The sequence below is a fragment of the Ammospiza caudacuta genome, chromosome Z, assembly GCF_027887145.1.
Source record: "Ammospiza caudacuta isolate bAmmCau1 chromosome Z, bAmmCau1.pri, whole genome shotgun sequence".
Taxonomy (NCBI): Eukaryota; Metazoa; Chordata; class Aves; order Passeriformes; family Passerellidae; genus Ammospiza; species Ammospiza caudacuta.
Window position 1 is genome coordinate 59,902,547 of NC_080632.1, and position 16,076 is coordinate 59,918,622.

Sequence of the window (16,076 nt, forward strand, 5' to 3'; positions counted from 1 at the left end):
TGCTTGGGTCACACAGAATCTGCCTCAGGGAAATACCATCTCATTCTACAGACAGGGAATTGATGCATGAGCAAAGTGAAATCTTCACAGTGATCTAAAAGAGGCTCTGGAAGAGTTGATTCCACACTTCCCAAATAAAAGCTGCCATCACAGACACTAGAATATCCTTCCTCTGCTTAGCTATGCTCTCAGACCAAAGTAGCATTATACCTAAAACCACTACAAAACAAATAACCTGCTAATACTCTAGCATTAGAGGATATGGTCCTCTCACGTGTTGAATTAGCATAAATCGTGATTGAGTCAGCTTTGCTATTGCTGCTTGCATCTTCTCAAGTTTCACTTGCATATGTGGATTGTGAACCCAAGATGGCTTTAAAAGAATTGGCGAGTTACAGGTCAATAAAAAACTGCCACCACAAATAATTGTAACTATGTATTCTCACATAAAAGGAGAACCTGATCTTCAATAAACAGTAAAAAGCACTCTCCAGCTATTGACTCATCATGGCACCAGAACTGCATGCTTATACTCAGGAAGGAATTCAGAAATTCTGATGAGTCTGTAAAATCTTTTTTTTCAGCTGTAAAGTAATTTACATTGTTCCCCTTTTGGTTAATTGAAGATAAACTAAATACTTGAAGACAGACCAAATAAGCTTGCTCCTCCCTCCCTCCCTCCCTCCCTCCATCTCTTTTTTGAGAATTAGCATTCCAGCAAAAAGAACATACAAACTATTCCAAATTTTATCATGACGTTTTACACACTTTTGTCTTATACATCAGGAATAAAATGGGACTGCCAGCTGAGTGGAGATTCATATACCGCCTAATGGTCTGAGCACCTGAAGTAATCTGGAGCACCTGGAAGTCTTATGAGGCCAGCAGTCTCAGCCTGTATACACTCCATCTACAGTGATTATTTGGTATTCTGAAAGTACTTCAAAATCACATTAGAAAAACAGAATGATTTTGCTTTGTGAAACCCATACAGATTGTTACATAATACAATTAACATCTAGCAGACAGAAGCTGAGGTATACTTTCCTAATCTGAGAACAGCTCTAGAAAAGCATAAAATGTACCTTCACATTCCATCTCATTTCGGGATGTGTGAATGGCAAGCACACACGTACACCCAAGAGGGACTTAGAAAACTGCTTAAGTCTGCTTATAATGCTCTTGATCAAAGAAGTGGTACATCTTTATACATTCTTCCCAGGGTGGTCCAGAAGAGAAGATAAGAAGATCTTCTTTTGAAATGTTCTATTCAAATGGTACCTTTGTTTCTAATGAGTCTGGAAAAAGAGTCAGAGCAGAACTGAGAAAAAGAAGTGGATGTTAATTAACAGTATGAATCCTGTATATAAATCAGTTTTTAGTAGGTCATTAAGTTAGTAAAGTTATGCTAAAATACATGAACAAAGGACATAGTGTCATATATTTACTTATGTCTTAAATACTCTTAAATAAATGCCTTATTATATTTTGATGTAAGTTCTCTTCATGAGAAGAGATCAGAACTTCCAAATTATAGTAAAAGAAAAGGAAAAAGCAGCATGTTTTTATAACTTAGGAGCAGCTTCAAGCTGTTGCAAAAATACTAGTCAAGATGGACTATCCACAACTTTTTAACTGGACTTAACTCTTCTTCATTAATTCAAGCCTAATAATGTGGTCAAGAAATCAGCTTTTGACTCACACTCACATATTCAACAGGCACATTAATTATACAAGAAACTGGCTAAAGAGTCATGCATGCTAGGCCACAAGGTCTTTCCTAAAAGACCACCCAAACTCTGGGTGTGAAGACAAGAGAGAACATGCAAAAAAATGGTTATTTTGGAAGTAATTTTTCTCTTATAGGTTTATGAAACATTCTGAGGTAGACTGAGAGATTTAGCACACCCTCGACCTGTAATTCCTGTCTCAGTCAACGCAGAATCAATTGATTACTCACTCACAGCGTGCTCACTGTCCTCACAGTCAAATACCTCTTTGTGTTTCTAGCGCTTAGCTGAGATTTCAGAGCTTCATTAGACATGGTAAGTATCTGTTCAAAAGCTAACTCAAATGAAAGGATGAGGTCACTAAAAATTATGAAAGACTGTCACAGAAGTATTTATTATCTAATTTTATGTATTTAGATGAATGCACTTGCTATTATAAAGGTAAAATCAAAAGAATTATTTTCTTATACATTGTATTTTATCAAGTAAAATCAAACTTTTCAGACAATGCAATAGCAAAGATGGCATTGAATTGGTTGTTTAAACTAGCTATAAGTTTAAACAGAAAGCTATATTACAGACTAGAATCATAGAAAGGCTTGCATTTTTTAGTAAGAGAGGTAAAAAAGATGGAGAGACTATCTCAATAGGTAAGGAACTATGGCATTCCAGCAAAACATAACCCAATTACAGTTCTTCCTTTGATGGCTACTTCATTACCTATAGAAAAATGTAACGGCCTCAAATTTGGAAACTGAGACTAGCTTTCTCCCACAATATTCTATAATCAATGGAAAAGAGAATTTACTATTAACTGCTCTATGTTAGGAGTAGGAAGTCTTTCCAGTCAGGTTTCTCAACTCTTGAATTTCTGACATAAAAATTAAACCAATACTCATAAAGAACTTACAGAATTAATTTGGGATGTGGATTCCAGTAGACAACAGGACACAGCAAAGTAAAACCTAAATTCCACTTTTAGATGTTGCCCTAAGTCCTTTCTAATTTTCTGAACACATTCCAACACAAATTTAAGGTTTTAGTAAAAGTGATAATTTCATTCCACTCAGGCATTTCATAACAGACTTGCACAAAAAAAAAAAAAAAAAAAGAAATTTGCAGTTCCATTGAAAATTTACACTTGGTGGTTCTGAGTCCCTTAGTCCCTTTTATACTGTTTTTCAGCCTTTGCCCTTCACTTGCCATTTTTTTTACCTTGCATCTGTTGCCTTAAATAAAGTTCATGTATCTCTTTGGAGATGATGATTACTGAATTGTACATTATGGATAAACATACATTTTTAAAATACTCCCAATATTTTAAGGTTTTGGAATTCATATTGAAAGATCCTCCTCCCTAGCCTCCTTGGAAATTGAAACTGATGGGTTACATTTGGTGCTGACAATTATTGCATTTAAGAAACTTGTTCAAAATTTGGAGCACACTTTGAAATGGAATGTGCCATATGCTCACCTTTTCAAGAGAAAGCCTACATTTTAGATTTAGATATCTAGTTTAGATCATGGTAATAGAAAGTGGTCTTTGTGAACAGACATAGGAGTGAGTATTTATTTAACTAGTCTGCATATAAGAGTAGGATGTAGACCAACATATGAAAATAGAATGCTGATGATTCTTTCTTTCACATATCATCATCAGAATCTCACAAAACTATATATCTTTAGATTCCTTGCAATTTTAAAGAGACCTTTTTAATATATCCACATTGTATTTTGAATTTATATTTATCAAACATGTGAGTTGTATTTTTAGAATGGCATTTAATTCATAGAGCAATCTTCTGATCTATTAGTGGAATAACTTCTTCTTTCTGATTACATCTGGAAACCAGTAAAAGGGGTGAACAAATACTTTCTTCCTGACTATTCTCAAAATTACTTTTTATCAGAAATCTGTAGAAGTGTCCTCTTGGAGCAGTCAATGAAGTGGTGGTCTCATAAGGGGTTTGCTTGTAATCATATACATAAAAATGTGGTAGAACAGAGGGCTACTGTTCTACAGTGGTGACTTTTAGAGACTTGTAACAGAAAGCAGCTCAAGAAAATCATAATTTGTCCAGATAGGTGACAAGTACTGCTCCTAAAAACAGAGCAGAATGTCTCTATATTTTTGTCACACCTCTGTTGCACAGTATATTGCTTCTTGCTGTTATATATTGATGAAATAAAAACACACCCTGCCTCCATTGAGAAATTCTTGCACCCTCAGATATGTGTATTACTACATGGTTAGAAATATAGGGAAATAACCATAATAACATTAAAAATTATGCCAAATAGTAATTTTTCTATTGCCTGCTTTTTATCTGTCATAATGATTTGCATTATGCCTATCACCACTGTATCACCTCTCAAGCAATTTTTAAAAATATGCAATTCCAGAAAAGATAGCATGCAGTAAGGATGCATTCTATATTACTATTTTGCATGTCACCACTCAGTGTAATACTAAGCCTGTGACACTATCTACTGGAAGCATAACTGAACTAAATGCAAGGTGCTCAATGAGGATTTAAGTACTGGAACATGTATTGAAAATAGATTTTCATTTTGCTTTGTCAATAACAATTTTTGGAAAACCTAAAAAAAATATTAGTCCAACTTGTATGCCAATATTACAGGAAATGTAGAAGATCATTCTTTTCTTTCTGTCCTATGCATAATCTTTTTTATGGCAGCATCAACTGCCATAAAATAGAAACATCAGATCCTGTTTCCCCTGTGAAGATATGCAGATTTCTACCTAGCAAGGATACAACTATAATTATAGGAAGTTTGCTTCAATTAGGTAGCTTGGCAATCATTTCATCATGTTTTAAGAGTAAAGTGGAAAAAAATTTTTCCACTTCTTTTCCATTTGATATACATTTTGAACATAAATTTATATTATTTCCAATTGTTAACTACACATCATAGAACAAAGAGTACTAGCCTGGCTAGTAGTTTTTTAAATGTGTATACTCAAGAACATGAATGACATTTGTTTTAGTTTTAAATGACCATACCAGTATACACTCTTACCAACATTTACGGTCATATTTATAATTTCTAAAATTTGTCTACATGTGTTTTGGATAAAGTTATAATTTTTGCATGCCACTGCATGAATGTATTTTCTGGCTCAGTATTCTGAAATAAAAAATATGTCATTAAGAAAATTAGTAAGTATGCAAATTCACAAATTTCATAGATTGCACTGGGGTCGTAACATGGATTTTCTTCTCATTCCTCTGCATATCATATGATATGTCCATCTCATAAACATAAACAAGATGACGGGAAAACTGACGATTTCTCCAAGATTCTGTTGGCAAAATCAAATCAAATTTGTGTCATCAAATACTGTTCCAAAGATCTTTCCTTACAGCCTTATAACATATTTCAATCAACAATGAGTAAGACCACTGCCCTATGTCTGCAACAATTAGAGATTATTCACATCAAGATTAATTATATACACTTCAACAGGAACTTTTAATGAAAAAATTCTGCAAGATTAAAGTTTTAAGTTTGACCAACATGACTAACTCTCCTTCATTGTATCCCATCTTAACAAATAGACCATATCTATGTTCTTCTAACACCCTAAAAGCCTTCCTCCTCTATTGCTGTTTTGCCACTTACCATAAGCAGAAACACATTCAGGACTCTGATGGACAGACATATAGCAGTCCTGAGGCTAAATCTAGAGAACATACTGTCTCCTGCTGGTTCCACAGAATATCCCCATAATATTAACATTTTTATAGTAGTAACTTAGGCATTCCCATGGGATATGGCCATCAAAAGCGAGTTCTTGGTAGTAAAATTCAGAGTCTGAAATGCCAGGCTGAAGGAGACACATGGGCCAGCATTACAAGGATGGTCACAGGACCTCAGTGTCCTATTGTTTGTCTACAATGCCCTCCCGTCCTAGCCCTCATTTTGGGGACATCTTTTCCACCCAACTCTGATGAAATTATTTAAAACAGTGTTCATTGAGAAGTCCATATTGAATTTTTAAATGAAAAGTGCTGCAGTCAAACTTCTTACAGGGCAAATATTTCTGAAACATTGTAATTTCTCTGATAACCCAACAATATCTTAACAATCTTGTTTAAAATGGACTATTATTTCAAATAAAATGTCATATTGAAATTTTTTTCACTATGAGGAAGAATTTTATTCAAAATCACACAAATAGCACATGCTAATCTGTGACTTGATTTTTTATATTACTAAAATTAATGTTCCACGTGGATGGTGTTCTGTAATGTGTCAACTTGTTCTGATGTGGTCTATAAACAATTTCACAAGCCTCCCTCTTTGCCCTCTGTACATACTTTCCTAACAGCTATTGATTGACAACTTAAAAGTAAATAGTGAAATTTAACTGAGCGTGGTTTCCACAAGTGGCATGCACCCTATATCTATAAAAGCAAACATAAATAATGTTGTTTCTAATTCAGTTCACTTAGACCTTGAGATTACAGCATGAAAAATATGAGATAGTAATATTTAAGGTGAATTCCTGCACTGGTATTTGGTTGATAATTTTTATTATAAACTTAATTTAATCAATTATACAGTTGAAGAACTAAGAGTAAGATAAGACTTGTTAGATTTGGATCTAAGTTTCATATCAGCTTTATAACCTGGGAAAAGAAGGCAGAGGAGCTGTATGCCATCTGTTCAATTCCGTCCTTAATCTGTGGGCTGCCTTATGGTTAGCTTAAATGAAGGAAGCAGATACTGACTGACTTCCAGGACCAGCTGTACTGGCCAAGACCACTGAAGCTCTCTTCACTCGAGCTCTTGCAGGCTTCCAATATTGGGGAAGGTGCCAGAAGGCAGAAATAAGTACATCAACCCTGCTGCAGCAGGTGACTGCTAAAACACCTGTCCAGGGGATTACAAATGGGGCACAGTCTATCTGACCTCACTGGTGTCATTACTGAATCCATATTGTGCCAGTGTATTCCACATAGGACTAAAATAACTCTCAGACAATTTGTCCAGAAATTGTCCTAAGTACGATAACACGAGTGTAGACTGTAATTTAGATCTCAGCAATCTAAATGTAGTTGTTTAAACAAAAAAAAAAAAAAAAAAAAAAAAAAGAAAGGGAAAAAAAGCTGGGTGGGGTTCTGTTTGGGAGTATTTCAGAGTATCAGTCCTACACTGGAAATGACATGGATTCTTTTCTGCTACACTTCCCCCTATTCTTCTTCCACATTTACTTTCTCTTCACAATGCAAGTTGCAATGTAATATATCAGAAAATTCTAAGCATGGTAGCTTTCCTCACAGAATAACAGGTGTCATTTACATACTTTGAAACACCTTCAAGATGTAAGGAAGTTTAAAGGACAGGCTTCTACGTCCTATTTCTTGGGTTAAATAAATTACTGATCTTGCACTTTAAAACTACTGGGAGAAAAATGCTATGTTAAAAGGGTTGCTAGCAAAACACAATCCTAAAATACGCACTTTTAAAATCTTCTAAATTCAGATACTAATTTGCAAGACCAAGATTTGCATATATAGATTTAACTCTCTGCATTCAGTCAGAATTTTTCTGTAAGTAGGGCCCTTAATTTATCATATGTGCATTGAGAAGACACAAATTTTTGTTATTCATATTAACTCTTAAACTTTGATTTTTAATTGTAAACTGACTATATATCTTTAAATTTCTTGAACAGAATAAGTACCAAGGAATTTCACTGCTTTTCTTGAAAGTCTTACCATAACAGGCTTTATTTCCAATTAAGTTTTCACTAAATTGATCTCATACTTTACATAAAACTGTGGCATTGATTGTGTAAGAGTATTGTCAGTCTTGACTGCTTCTTTATTATTATAAGAGCATACCTGACAGATCCAATATACAGCTGAGGCCCCTAGGTTTTACTTTGAATTGATGCTAGATAACTTTTTGAAAATTAAACTTTTCCATAAAATAAAAGGTAAAAAATTCTACTGTCATCTGATAGAGCTGAATGTGGTTTTTTGAGGCATTCAGAAGTTATACGACCAGACTGCACTTGTAAAAAAAGGACACCACTTCAAACTCCATCTCAATATTTTATGCAAATGAACTATTTTTCAGAAGTACTGATCATCCACACACACAACTAAAAGAGCAAGATGCACATTTTGTGAATTTGAAAACTGTCTTCACAGAGTTTTCTTGATCATACAACAGTAAAATAATCAGGAATGGCTACAAAATACAGTAAGTATTCTTTGAGGACTGTAGTGAGTGAGCATGTTGCAGACGAGTGTTTTTTAATATTATTTGGCTGTGAGGTCCCTTAGGACATTTCAAACATTTCTATAACTGCATTTATTGCCTATTTTGAGGGCTTACTTTTCAAAGCATCATGCTAGCAAATGTTTAAAATTCCTTTTTAAGGAATTTTTTGAGCCTAATAATGCATTGTTGAGAAATTCATTTAATGCATAGGAAACAAAAGGAGAAAATGAAAACGTACCCTATGTTACTTTAACTATATAACTTAAACTTTTCAAAACACAGCTAGGCAAAGCTATAGTGAAAGAAAATAGAAATGCACCTTCAGTATCCATTAAAATGAGACATCTGAATTTATAAGAGTTTCTTGTCTGATTAAAATAATGCATACAAAATTAAAAACAAATATTAATTTTATGTACCACATAAGATGAAGAAAATGAAAGAATAATGTTTACATTTATGGTTGACTCATTAGTGTTTTATTATGTGAAACACTAGGAGGCATCAGTTGGGTAAAAAAAGAGTTCTTTTGAAATATTATATGAAATTATCATAGAATTTATCAGCTTTCTATTTCCATACTTCTAAATGTTAAGGCTGTACATTTTAACTAAATTATGCAAACAGGAAAAAACTCTATTCTCACTGATAAATGACATATTTAATAATACAGGGGCAGCACTTAATTTCTTGGCTATTTTCAAATCAGACTACACACATGCAACACAAATAATAGTTTTTAAACCCATTATATTTTAAAAAATAAGAGAATAAAATAAGATTCTTTAGTTGTTGTTCAATATTATAACTTCTGCTAAATTTGTGAAGCCCTGACACATTTTAGGCACACTCCTGTGCTCATAAGCTCTTAATATGGTTAAGTGCAGTGAATTTAGTATAGTTCTAGACACTTTTTAGAGCCTAGTCACTTTTAGTAACGTTAAATTGTGATTACAGAAAAATATCTAGACAAATATATTTTTTAAAAAATCCAAGAACCAAGAATCAACCACATTTTATTTGTTTTTCTCCAAAGTGGTGTATTAAGAAGTTTTTATAAAATTTGTGTAACAATGCTACAAGTGGCTGTACTTTCACTATAAAGTCATATATGTCCAGTAATGGTCAAAATTGAGTTTTCCATGATTTGAATTACATTTAAAAATGACTAACCAACAGAGTTCTAGTTGTCTCATACAATAATCACTTAAAAGTGAAGTGTGTCTTGATATGCCACAGCAATCAGCTTTTATTGCTGTCCAATCAAAATGACATGTGAACTGCCTAATCCTTCTTTTGTAAGGCACATAAGACTTTGTTGTCACTGTTGGTTTTGTGAATCGCCCCTATAAGCTGGTCTGATTTCCTAAAGATGACAGATCTCAGTGAATAGACAACCTCTCCTGCAGGCAGTCAATGAGACAGTGACAATAAAGTGGAGGGCTGAAGACACTAGCTTTTAATCACCTGTCCATATGTATCACTGATCATCAGTTCTAAGAAAATGACCTTAAAGCTGGTCAGAGGACTCAAGTAATTACTTCTAAAAATAGTTTAAAAATTCAGTTTTTCAATTTTTCACTTGCACAATCAGTGTTTGCTGACCAAAGTTCTTCTGAATCCATCTTGCTTCTAAAGCAGGATCCAAAATTCTATTTTCATCCTTTTCAAATATCAGAATTCTAACTCTGTTTGTTAAGCTCAAAATTTTCTAGCTTTCAGAATTAAATGTATTATTTTAAAAATATTTTGTACCGAAATCATTACAGAGCATAAATGAGGATATAGCAAAATCTCTCTGCTGATATCAAATAGTAAAATTAAAAAACATAAAATGCATAAAAAATGTAAGTGTTTTGGCCATGATTCAGGATGCTGAAGCAAGGACTATAAATTTTTGGAAATTACATAACAGTTTATATAGATTCATCTCCATCATCAGTTTTTTTGAAAAAATACCAATACACCTTACTTGATTTTTGGAAAAATATCACACAATTTTGAATAATTATATCAAACAGAAAAAATAGACCTTAATGTATCAAACACCAAGTCTTTTTTCTTTCAAGAGCCTAGTAACAATTAATGACTTCTTCTTTAAAGGAATGTAGAAATAACTTCAGCTGTCTCTGAAAATGAACTAAACTATCCTGATTAACAATAAATTAATCTGTTCTAGAGAAAAGTAAAAGTAAAAGAAATTAAGTTAGCAAAATATTCTATTTACAACTCCTGCTCAGTTCCTAAGTTTCTATATGATTACTTTTATCTACTGAATAATGAGTTACCAAAATATTTCTTAAGCAAACTTTTGTGAAAAGCACCAGGAATTTCATTTCTCTTTGTCTTTAACATTATAGGCATTTTTTAAAAAAGAACCATTTAAGAAAGGTATGTCTGGTTTTAAATATACATGTTGCAGGTAGAAGAAATGTCTAAAAAAAAGGAAAAAAATGTGGATCCCATATTGTAAGAAAATTCACAGTAAGAAATTATTTTAATTAATTTTCTTATTACGGTCTAAAACTAGAAATTCGGGAACATAACTGTAAAAGACTTAATCTCCCACACTATTCACCATTTAGTACCAATTTTAATAAGGCTCCTAAACTTACATTTCCGTTTTTCTCGGTCAAATAATCTTAAGAGGATGCAGAGAGTATCTGATCCATGCATTCTTTTATAAGACATTGAAAGTGACATTCTTTACATCTCTATCCTATGAAAGCTTTAGGACAGGCAAGAGGTTTAGTCTCTTTGGGTCCTGATCCTGTAAATTGTTATCCCTGTGACTTGCTCATTTTCTTACAAGTAGTCTCAGCATTGACAGTGGGGCTAGTTGTGTAAGAACTCCTCGCATGAAAGAGCCTTTCCACGTTCAGGTCCCAGAGCTACCTTCTCATACTATGTAGAGCATATTAGGATAAACATACATGAACAGTGAGTTTTTAAACTAAAAGTACATGTGCAACCAGGAACATAGACACCTGGGATTAAGGGCCATTGCCTTAAGTTGTTTTTCAAGAAATTTTTCTATTACTTCCAAAAGGACAGACTTGTGGGCAGATATTTCAGCATAGACCCATTATGAATTATGTACTCATTAACACAGAAGGAATAATATAATGGATATTTTAGGAAAACTAATAAAGTGAGAAAGTTTTGTGGGTTTTGGACTTAAAGTAAGTTACTTGAAATCCTGTAATATATACAGTTCACAATGTAACAAATGCCCAGAGAAAGCATATGACTTATCGTTTGCACTGAAAATTAGTATGTGTTGGAGTAGTGGTTCACAGGTGGTACTATTTCCTTGCCCTGCCAAGCATCTAGGGATTAGTTATTATACTCTATATCATATAAACTCAAACACAATAGCAGGAAAGTGATAATAAAAGATATCTAGCCTTCAAAATGAGAAGTTGCTCCTACAATAGTTTGTCATTCATCTTATAGTTATTTTAAAGTAAAGATATGAAACTAGGACATATGCCATTAAGGTGATTGTCAGATATGTGCAAGGAAAATTTTGTGTCAAAGCTATTATTTTCTGATCATCAGCAAAGTACTAGTAAAGTGCCTTTCTCTGTTTAATTCTCTTAAACCTTTAGTCTTAAATTGTCTATTACAGTATTTATTTAAGTATGTAGTTATTTGGTAATAATAATCATTACACACAATAAAGAAAATAGAACTTTTCTATAAAAGACAATGCTTAGATACCCACAATGATTCATTGAATTTTGTTTTGCGCCATGCTGCATTGCTTTCTTCTTATTATTATTGTTAGTAGTAGTAGTATGGAAATGGCATTATTAACTTGTTTTTTGTACTTGTTTTGTTTTTCAGGCTGACAAGAGGTCACGCTAAGTTTTATGGGAAATAATAAGTATTCTAATTATATAATGCAACAATAATCTTACAAGTGTCTCATTTACATTAAACTTTATCTTAGCCTGTAAGTGATTGTACTGCAATTATGTCAGCTAGTTCTGTAATTCTGATTAGCTCCTTTGCGTAAAAAATTTAAAGATTACTCAAAGTACTGTGTAAAGACCAAAGCATACTGTTCCAAAATCGGCTTGCAGACCATCACTTAAGTTCCCACATAAATGCAAGGGGTCTTTCCATCTCAAACATAAGTAATTCAGATGAAAGATGTACAAAGTTGAACACTTGCAAGCATGCACTACTTAAACTCAAGACTGAAGAGCCTGTGATACAACTAAGTTTAAGAGCATTTCACTGAAACTAGATTGTTTCCCTAGTCTGATAAATCAGAGTGCAAGCACTACAAGGTCATAGCTTTTAAATCAACTAAGAGCCATCTAAATCAAATAAGCTTCCAGTTCTTCATAATATCAAGAACAAAAATTATGTAAACTAACTTCATCGAAGTTTAAACACTTATCACACTGATAGAGACAAGTTCGCCATAATTTACTAGAGATTTAACTCGTTTTTAGCAAGCCACTTTTAAGCAACTGCACAGTCACACACTAAAAGTCTGCAAGCAACCTCAATCCCAGTTTACATAAAATGACTGATACATTATTCAAACGCGATAGGAAATGCACCTAGGGCTTTTGTACCATGCCCACCACATTTTATTCTGACGCTGAATTTCACATGTACTTACATTGTAAACAGTTAGCTGTTTGGCTGATCAGACTAGTCCTTCAGATATTTTCCTTTCATAGGAAAAAGAAAAAATCCCTTTACTTCTTCCAGTCTTAAATATTCACCACCTGGTTCAACATGCAGCCGCCTTGAATCACACACACAACCTTCAAAGTCAATCCAATAAGCAGCCAGAAGATGCCTGGGGTGTATGCGTGTGCGTGTGCGTGTGCGTGTGTGTGGTGCGCGTGTGTGCGCGTGTGTGCTGCGTGGAGGAGGAGAAAGTGCCTGAGCTGCTGGTCGGATTAAAAGTAACCGGACTCGTCCTGAGATCGTCCAGGAAGGAAGTGGCAGCAGGCGAATGGGAAAAGGCGAATAGCTCACAGCCTCTGTAACATCGCGGAGGGGAAGGGGGAGGCGAGAAAGGGATTCAAACCTTTCTCCTGATGAGGTGTCCTTTTCTACTTCTCTCTCTTCCTCCTTTTTCTTCTTTTTATCGTGTCTCTATTTCTCTACCTCTCCCACAATCCCAAACGAATGACTCTCTCCTCCCAAACTCAAGAAATAATCAGTTTCAGTCTCACAAAAAGGGGGCGGGATCAGATCTCGAAAGCGTTTTAATAAAACAAACATAGAGCAGCAGCAGCAGCGGCAGCAGTTCCTTGCCCCTCTAGTCTAAACTAGATTGATAAATTGCTCCACTACACTACTTTAATTATGTATATGGTATGCAGAATAAATCACTGAGCATCAGCACCTCAATCAAGCACTTTTAAAATGATAATTGCATCTTGGGTGAATCAATCTTTCCATTCCTGACATTTTGCTAATTTTAGTTTTACGGTGGGGGTAATGGCATATGCCACACGCAAACCTAATGACATCCTTTATTACACAAAGCGAAGACAAGGCGGCGAGCCGCTGAGTGTTTTCCCCCCTCCTGGCGGGGTAGCACAGAGTGCGGAGGGAAGGCAGGAGGGCTGCGAACCTGGGAGGCGCGCATCGCCCGCGGCAGCGCATCTGGGGCCGGTCAGCGCGGCCGGTCAGGTCCCGGCTTGGGGAGTAACCAAGCTCACCGCGCCCGGGGACCTGCAGAGCCCAGGGTTCGGAACGCCCCTGTTGTCGCATCCCCGCCACCCCCGAGGCGGTACCTTCGGAGCGGCTTCACCTCGGTCGGGAAGGGGCGGGCGCCGAGAGGGGGCAGCCGGCCCGCGGCCTGCAGTGCGACCCAGAGGGCGCCTACCCCGGCGCCGCCTCCGGAGCGCAGTAGGGCTGCGGCTCTCCGGCACTTGCCCCCGCCCCCGAGACCTCCTGCCCGGCCCCTTGGCTGGGCTCCCCCTCCCGAGACCGGCGCCTGCTGAGCAGCCCAACTTTCCCAAGTCCGCCGGCTCCGCGCCCCGCGGCACGGGGAGCGGCTCCGGCGCAGCCCCGGCTCAGCGGCGCTTTCCCCGCGATCACAGCGGCCACATCCCGGCCCGCTCGCCTCCTCCAGCACGGCCCGGCCGCGGGAAACTGCCGGAGATGGTCTCAGGCCAGTCTCACCCGCAGAAATGCAGCCTTGAGAGCACGCTGTGTGTGGACAGGGCTTTATTTTATTTTTAATAGGTTCAGTCGCTACTAAAACTGAACTGAAAGGACTGCACTGTTAGTTCGAATCCAGATTAAGCACATGCAGTGATTTGAGTAAAACTGGATCTTGCATATACTTTTAAAATTTTTGTGCCGATAGCCAACTTTTATGGTCCTTTGGGAGGAGCAGGGGAGTTTGTAAAGAGTATTATTTGTATGATAGATGCTGGAACGGCACACGTGATAAAACCAAATGACTTATTCAAACACAGAGATAAATATATATTTGGGTTATTTTAATACAAGTCCTTGGTCTCACAGTCTTTTCCCCTAGAAACATCTCATTGGGCCACTGACCTACTTCCAAAGTATTTGACAGTGAATAAATATCTTTTCAGTTCAAATGCACTCTTTAAAACATGGATGCTCAAAGCGCAGTCAGAGCAAAACAAAGCTCAAGTAGTTCTAACAAGCACTCTGCAATTGCTCACAATGCAAACCCTTAGAGAATACTGAGGGTCTCATCCATGTCATGGTCTGTCTGGGTGAGAGTGCCCCACGCTCCGTGCAGTGACATGCTACAAATGTACCCACACCAATAATGACAGTGATGCTGATGTGCTCAGAGCTACCAGGCAGATACATGTGAAGCACACTGTACACGGTGGTAAGAGGCACATATGCTTCATAGTGTTAGCACAGCCTGGAAAACACTGGGAAATAAATACTTTCTCAGCTTCAGGTCTGCTGTGAAGCACAGCAGGAATGAAATACAGAACAGGTTACACCAGGTTGTACCCTTGCTATGCCTCTTTCATAGACAATTTTGGTCTCCCAGTGTGGCACCCAACTATCCAGTAATATTTGTATATTCTTAGTGGCAAAAAAATAGAAAATTATGTCAAGACTTGACACGTTTGTGCTCTAACTGAAAATGACTGGCATCTGCTTTATTTTATGCAGGATGTGTAAGTTTTCTGGTGTCTGGTAGTTGGTAACACAGCCCTTCAACTGGCAAGACAGAACGTGAGCACTTTCATATTTTGAAAGTAGTTATTACAGTTTTATTTTCTGAAATATTAAGAAAATATTTCAGAAAATAAAAGGATATAGCAGTTTAGAACTTCAACTACACATCCATGTGGGCACTTGTGGTCTAATCCTTTTATAGTGGTGACCTTCACATACTGGAGCACCTTAAAGCCATGCCAAGTTTTAGTCACAAGCACAATTAATCAAATCCCTGTAAAGGACATCTTGATTTTTAAAACAAGATTCAGATGCCAGATGGACAAACAGATATAAGGGGAGGGATCAGGATTTGTCACTTGTTTCAGGTTTAGACAAGGCATGAACCTATGCAGCATAATTTGACGTGTTTGGGTGTTTTTGTTTCCCTCTCTTTGGATTTAATTTAAAAACCTGAAATAATTTCAAACAGTAAAAACCCCTTTGTGCTGATGTCTGTACATGTACTGAATCTCCACAAATGCACCCTTTTAAAATTTCTGGCACAAGAAATTTCTGTGGACAGCTTTTCTGCTGTCCACAGTCCGTATATAGATCTGCTGACAATTTTTTCCCCCAATCTACCACCTGAGGCATGCAGTGTCTTAAACCATGAGACATCGGTCATAATGTAATAAGTATAAAATCAGATCTCCAAAGGTTTATTAAAGAGTGCATCCAAGTATCTCTTTACAATTGTGATTACTTCAAGGTAACATTTCCTCTGAAGATGATTATGAAAGTATATTTTTGTTCTTTTGTGGATCCAGAACATATTTTTCTGGTAGGAGAAATGAGATAGCCATTCTTTAATGGTATTTAAAGTGAAAAGCAGTGAGGTTACTATGAAATTACCCACCTCCTTTGTGTCTTAACTCCAGGCTAGCTTGG

At 36.2% G+C, this 16,076-nt stretch overlaps 1 protein-coding gene across 5 annotated transcripts in view; it reads right to left on the reverse strand.

Moving 5' to 3' along the window:
* Window positions 1-13,017, reverse strand: part of MEF2C (myocyte enhancer factor 2C) — a 121,434-nt gene extending 108,417 nt beyond the window's left edge. For 4 of the 5 annotated variants that reach the window (XM_058824195.1, XM_058824200.1, XM_058824198.1 and 1 more), the window contains exons 1-2: window positions 12,628-13,017; window positions 1,086-1,298 (exon numbers count right to left, since the gene is read on the reverse strand). The gene's annotated coding sequence lies outside the window, so the exon portion shown is untranslated. The remainder of the gene's footprint in view (window positions 1-1,085; window positions 1,299-12,627) is intronic. The other variant, XM_058824196.1, reaches the window with a different exon arrangement.
* Between the last annotated feature and the right edge of the window lie 3,059 nt (window positions 13,018-16,076).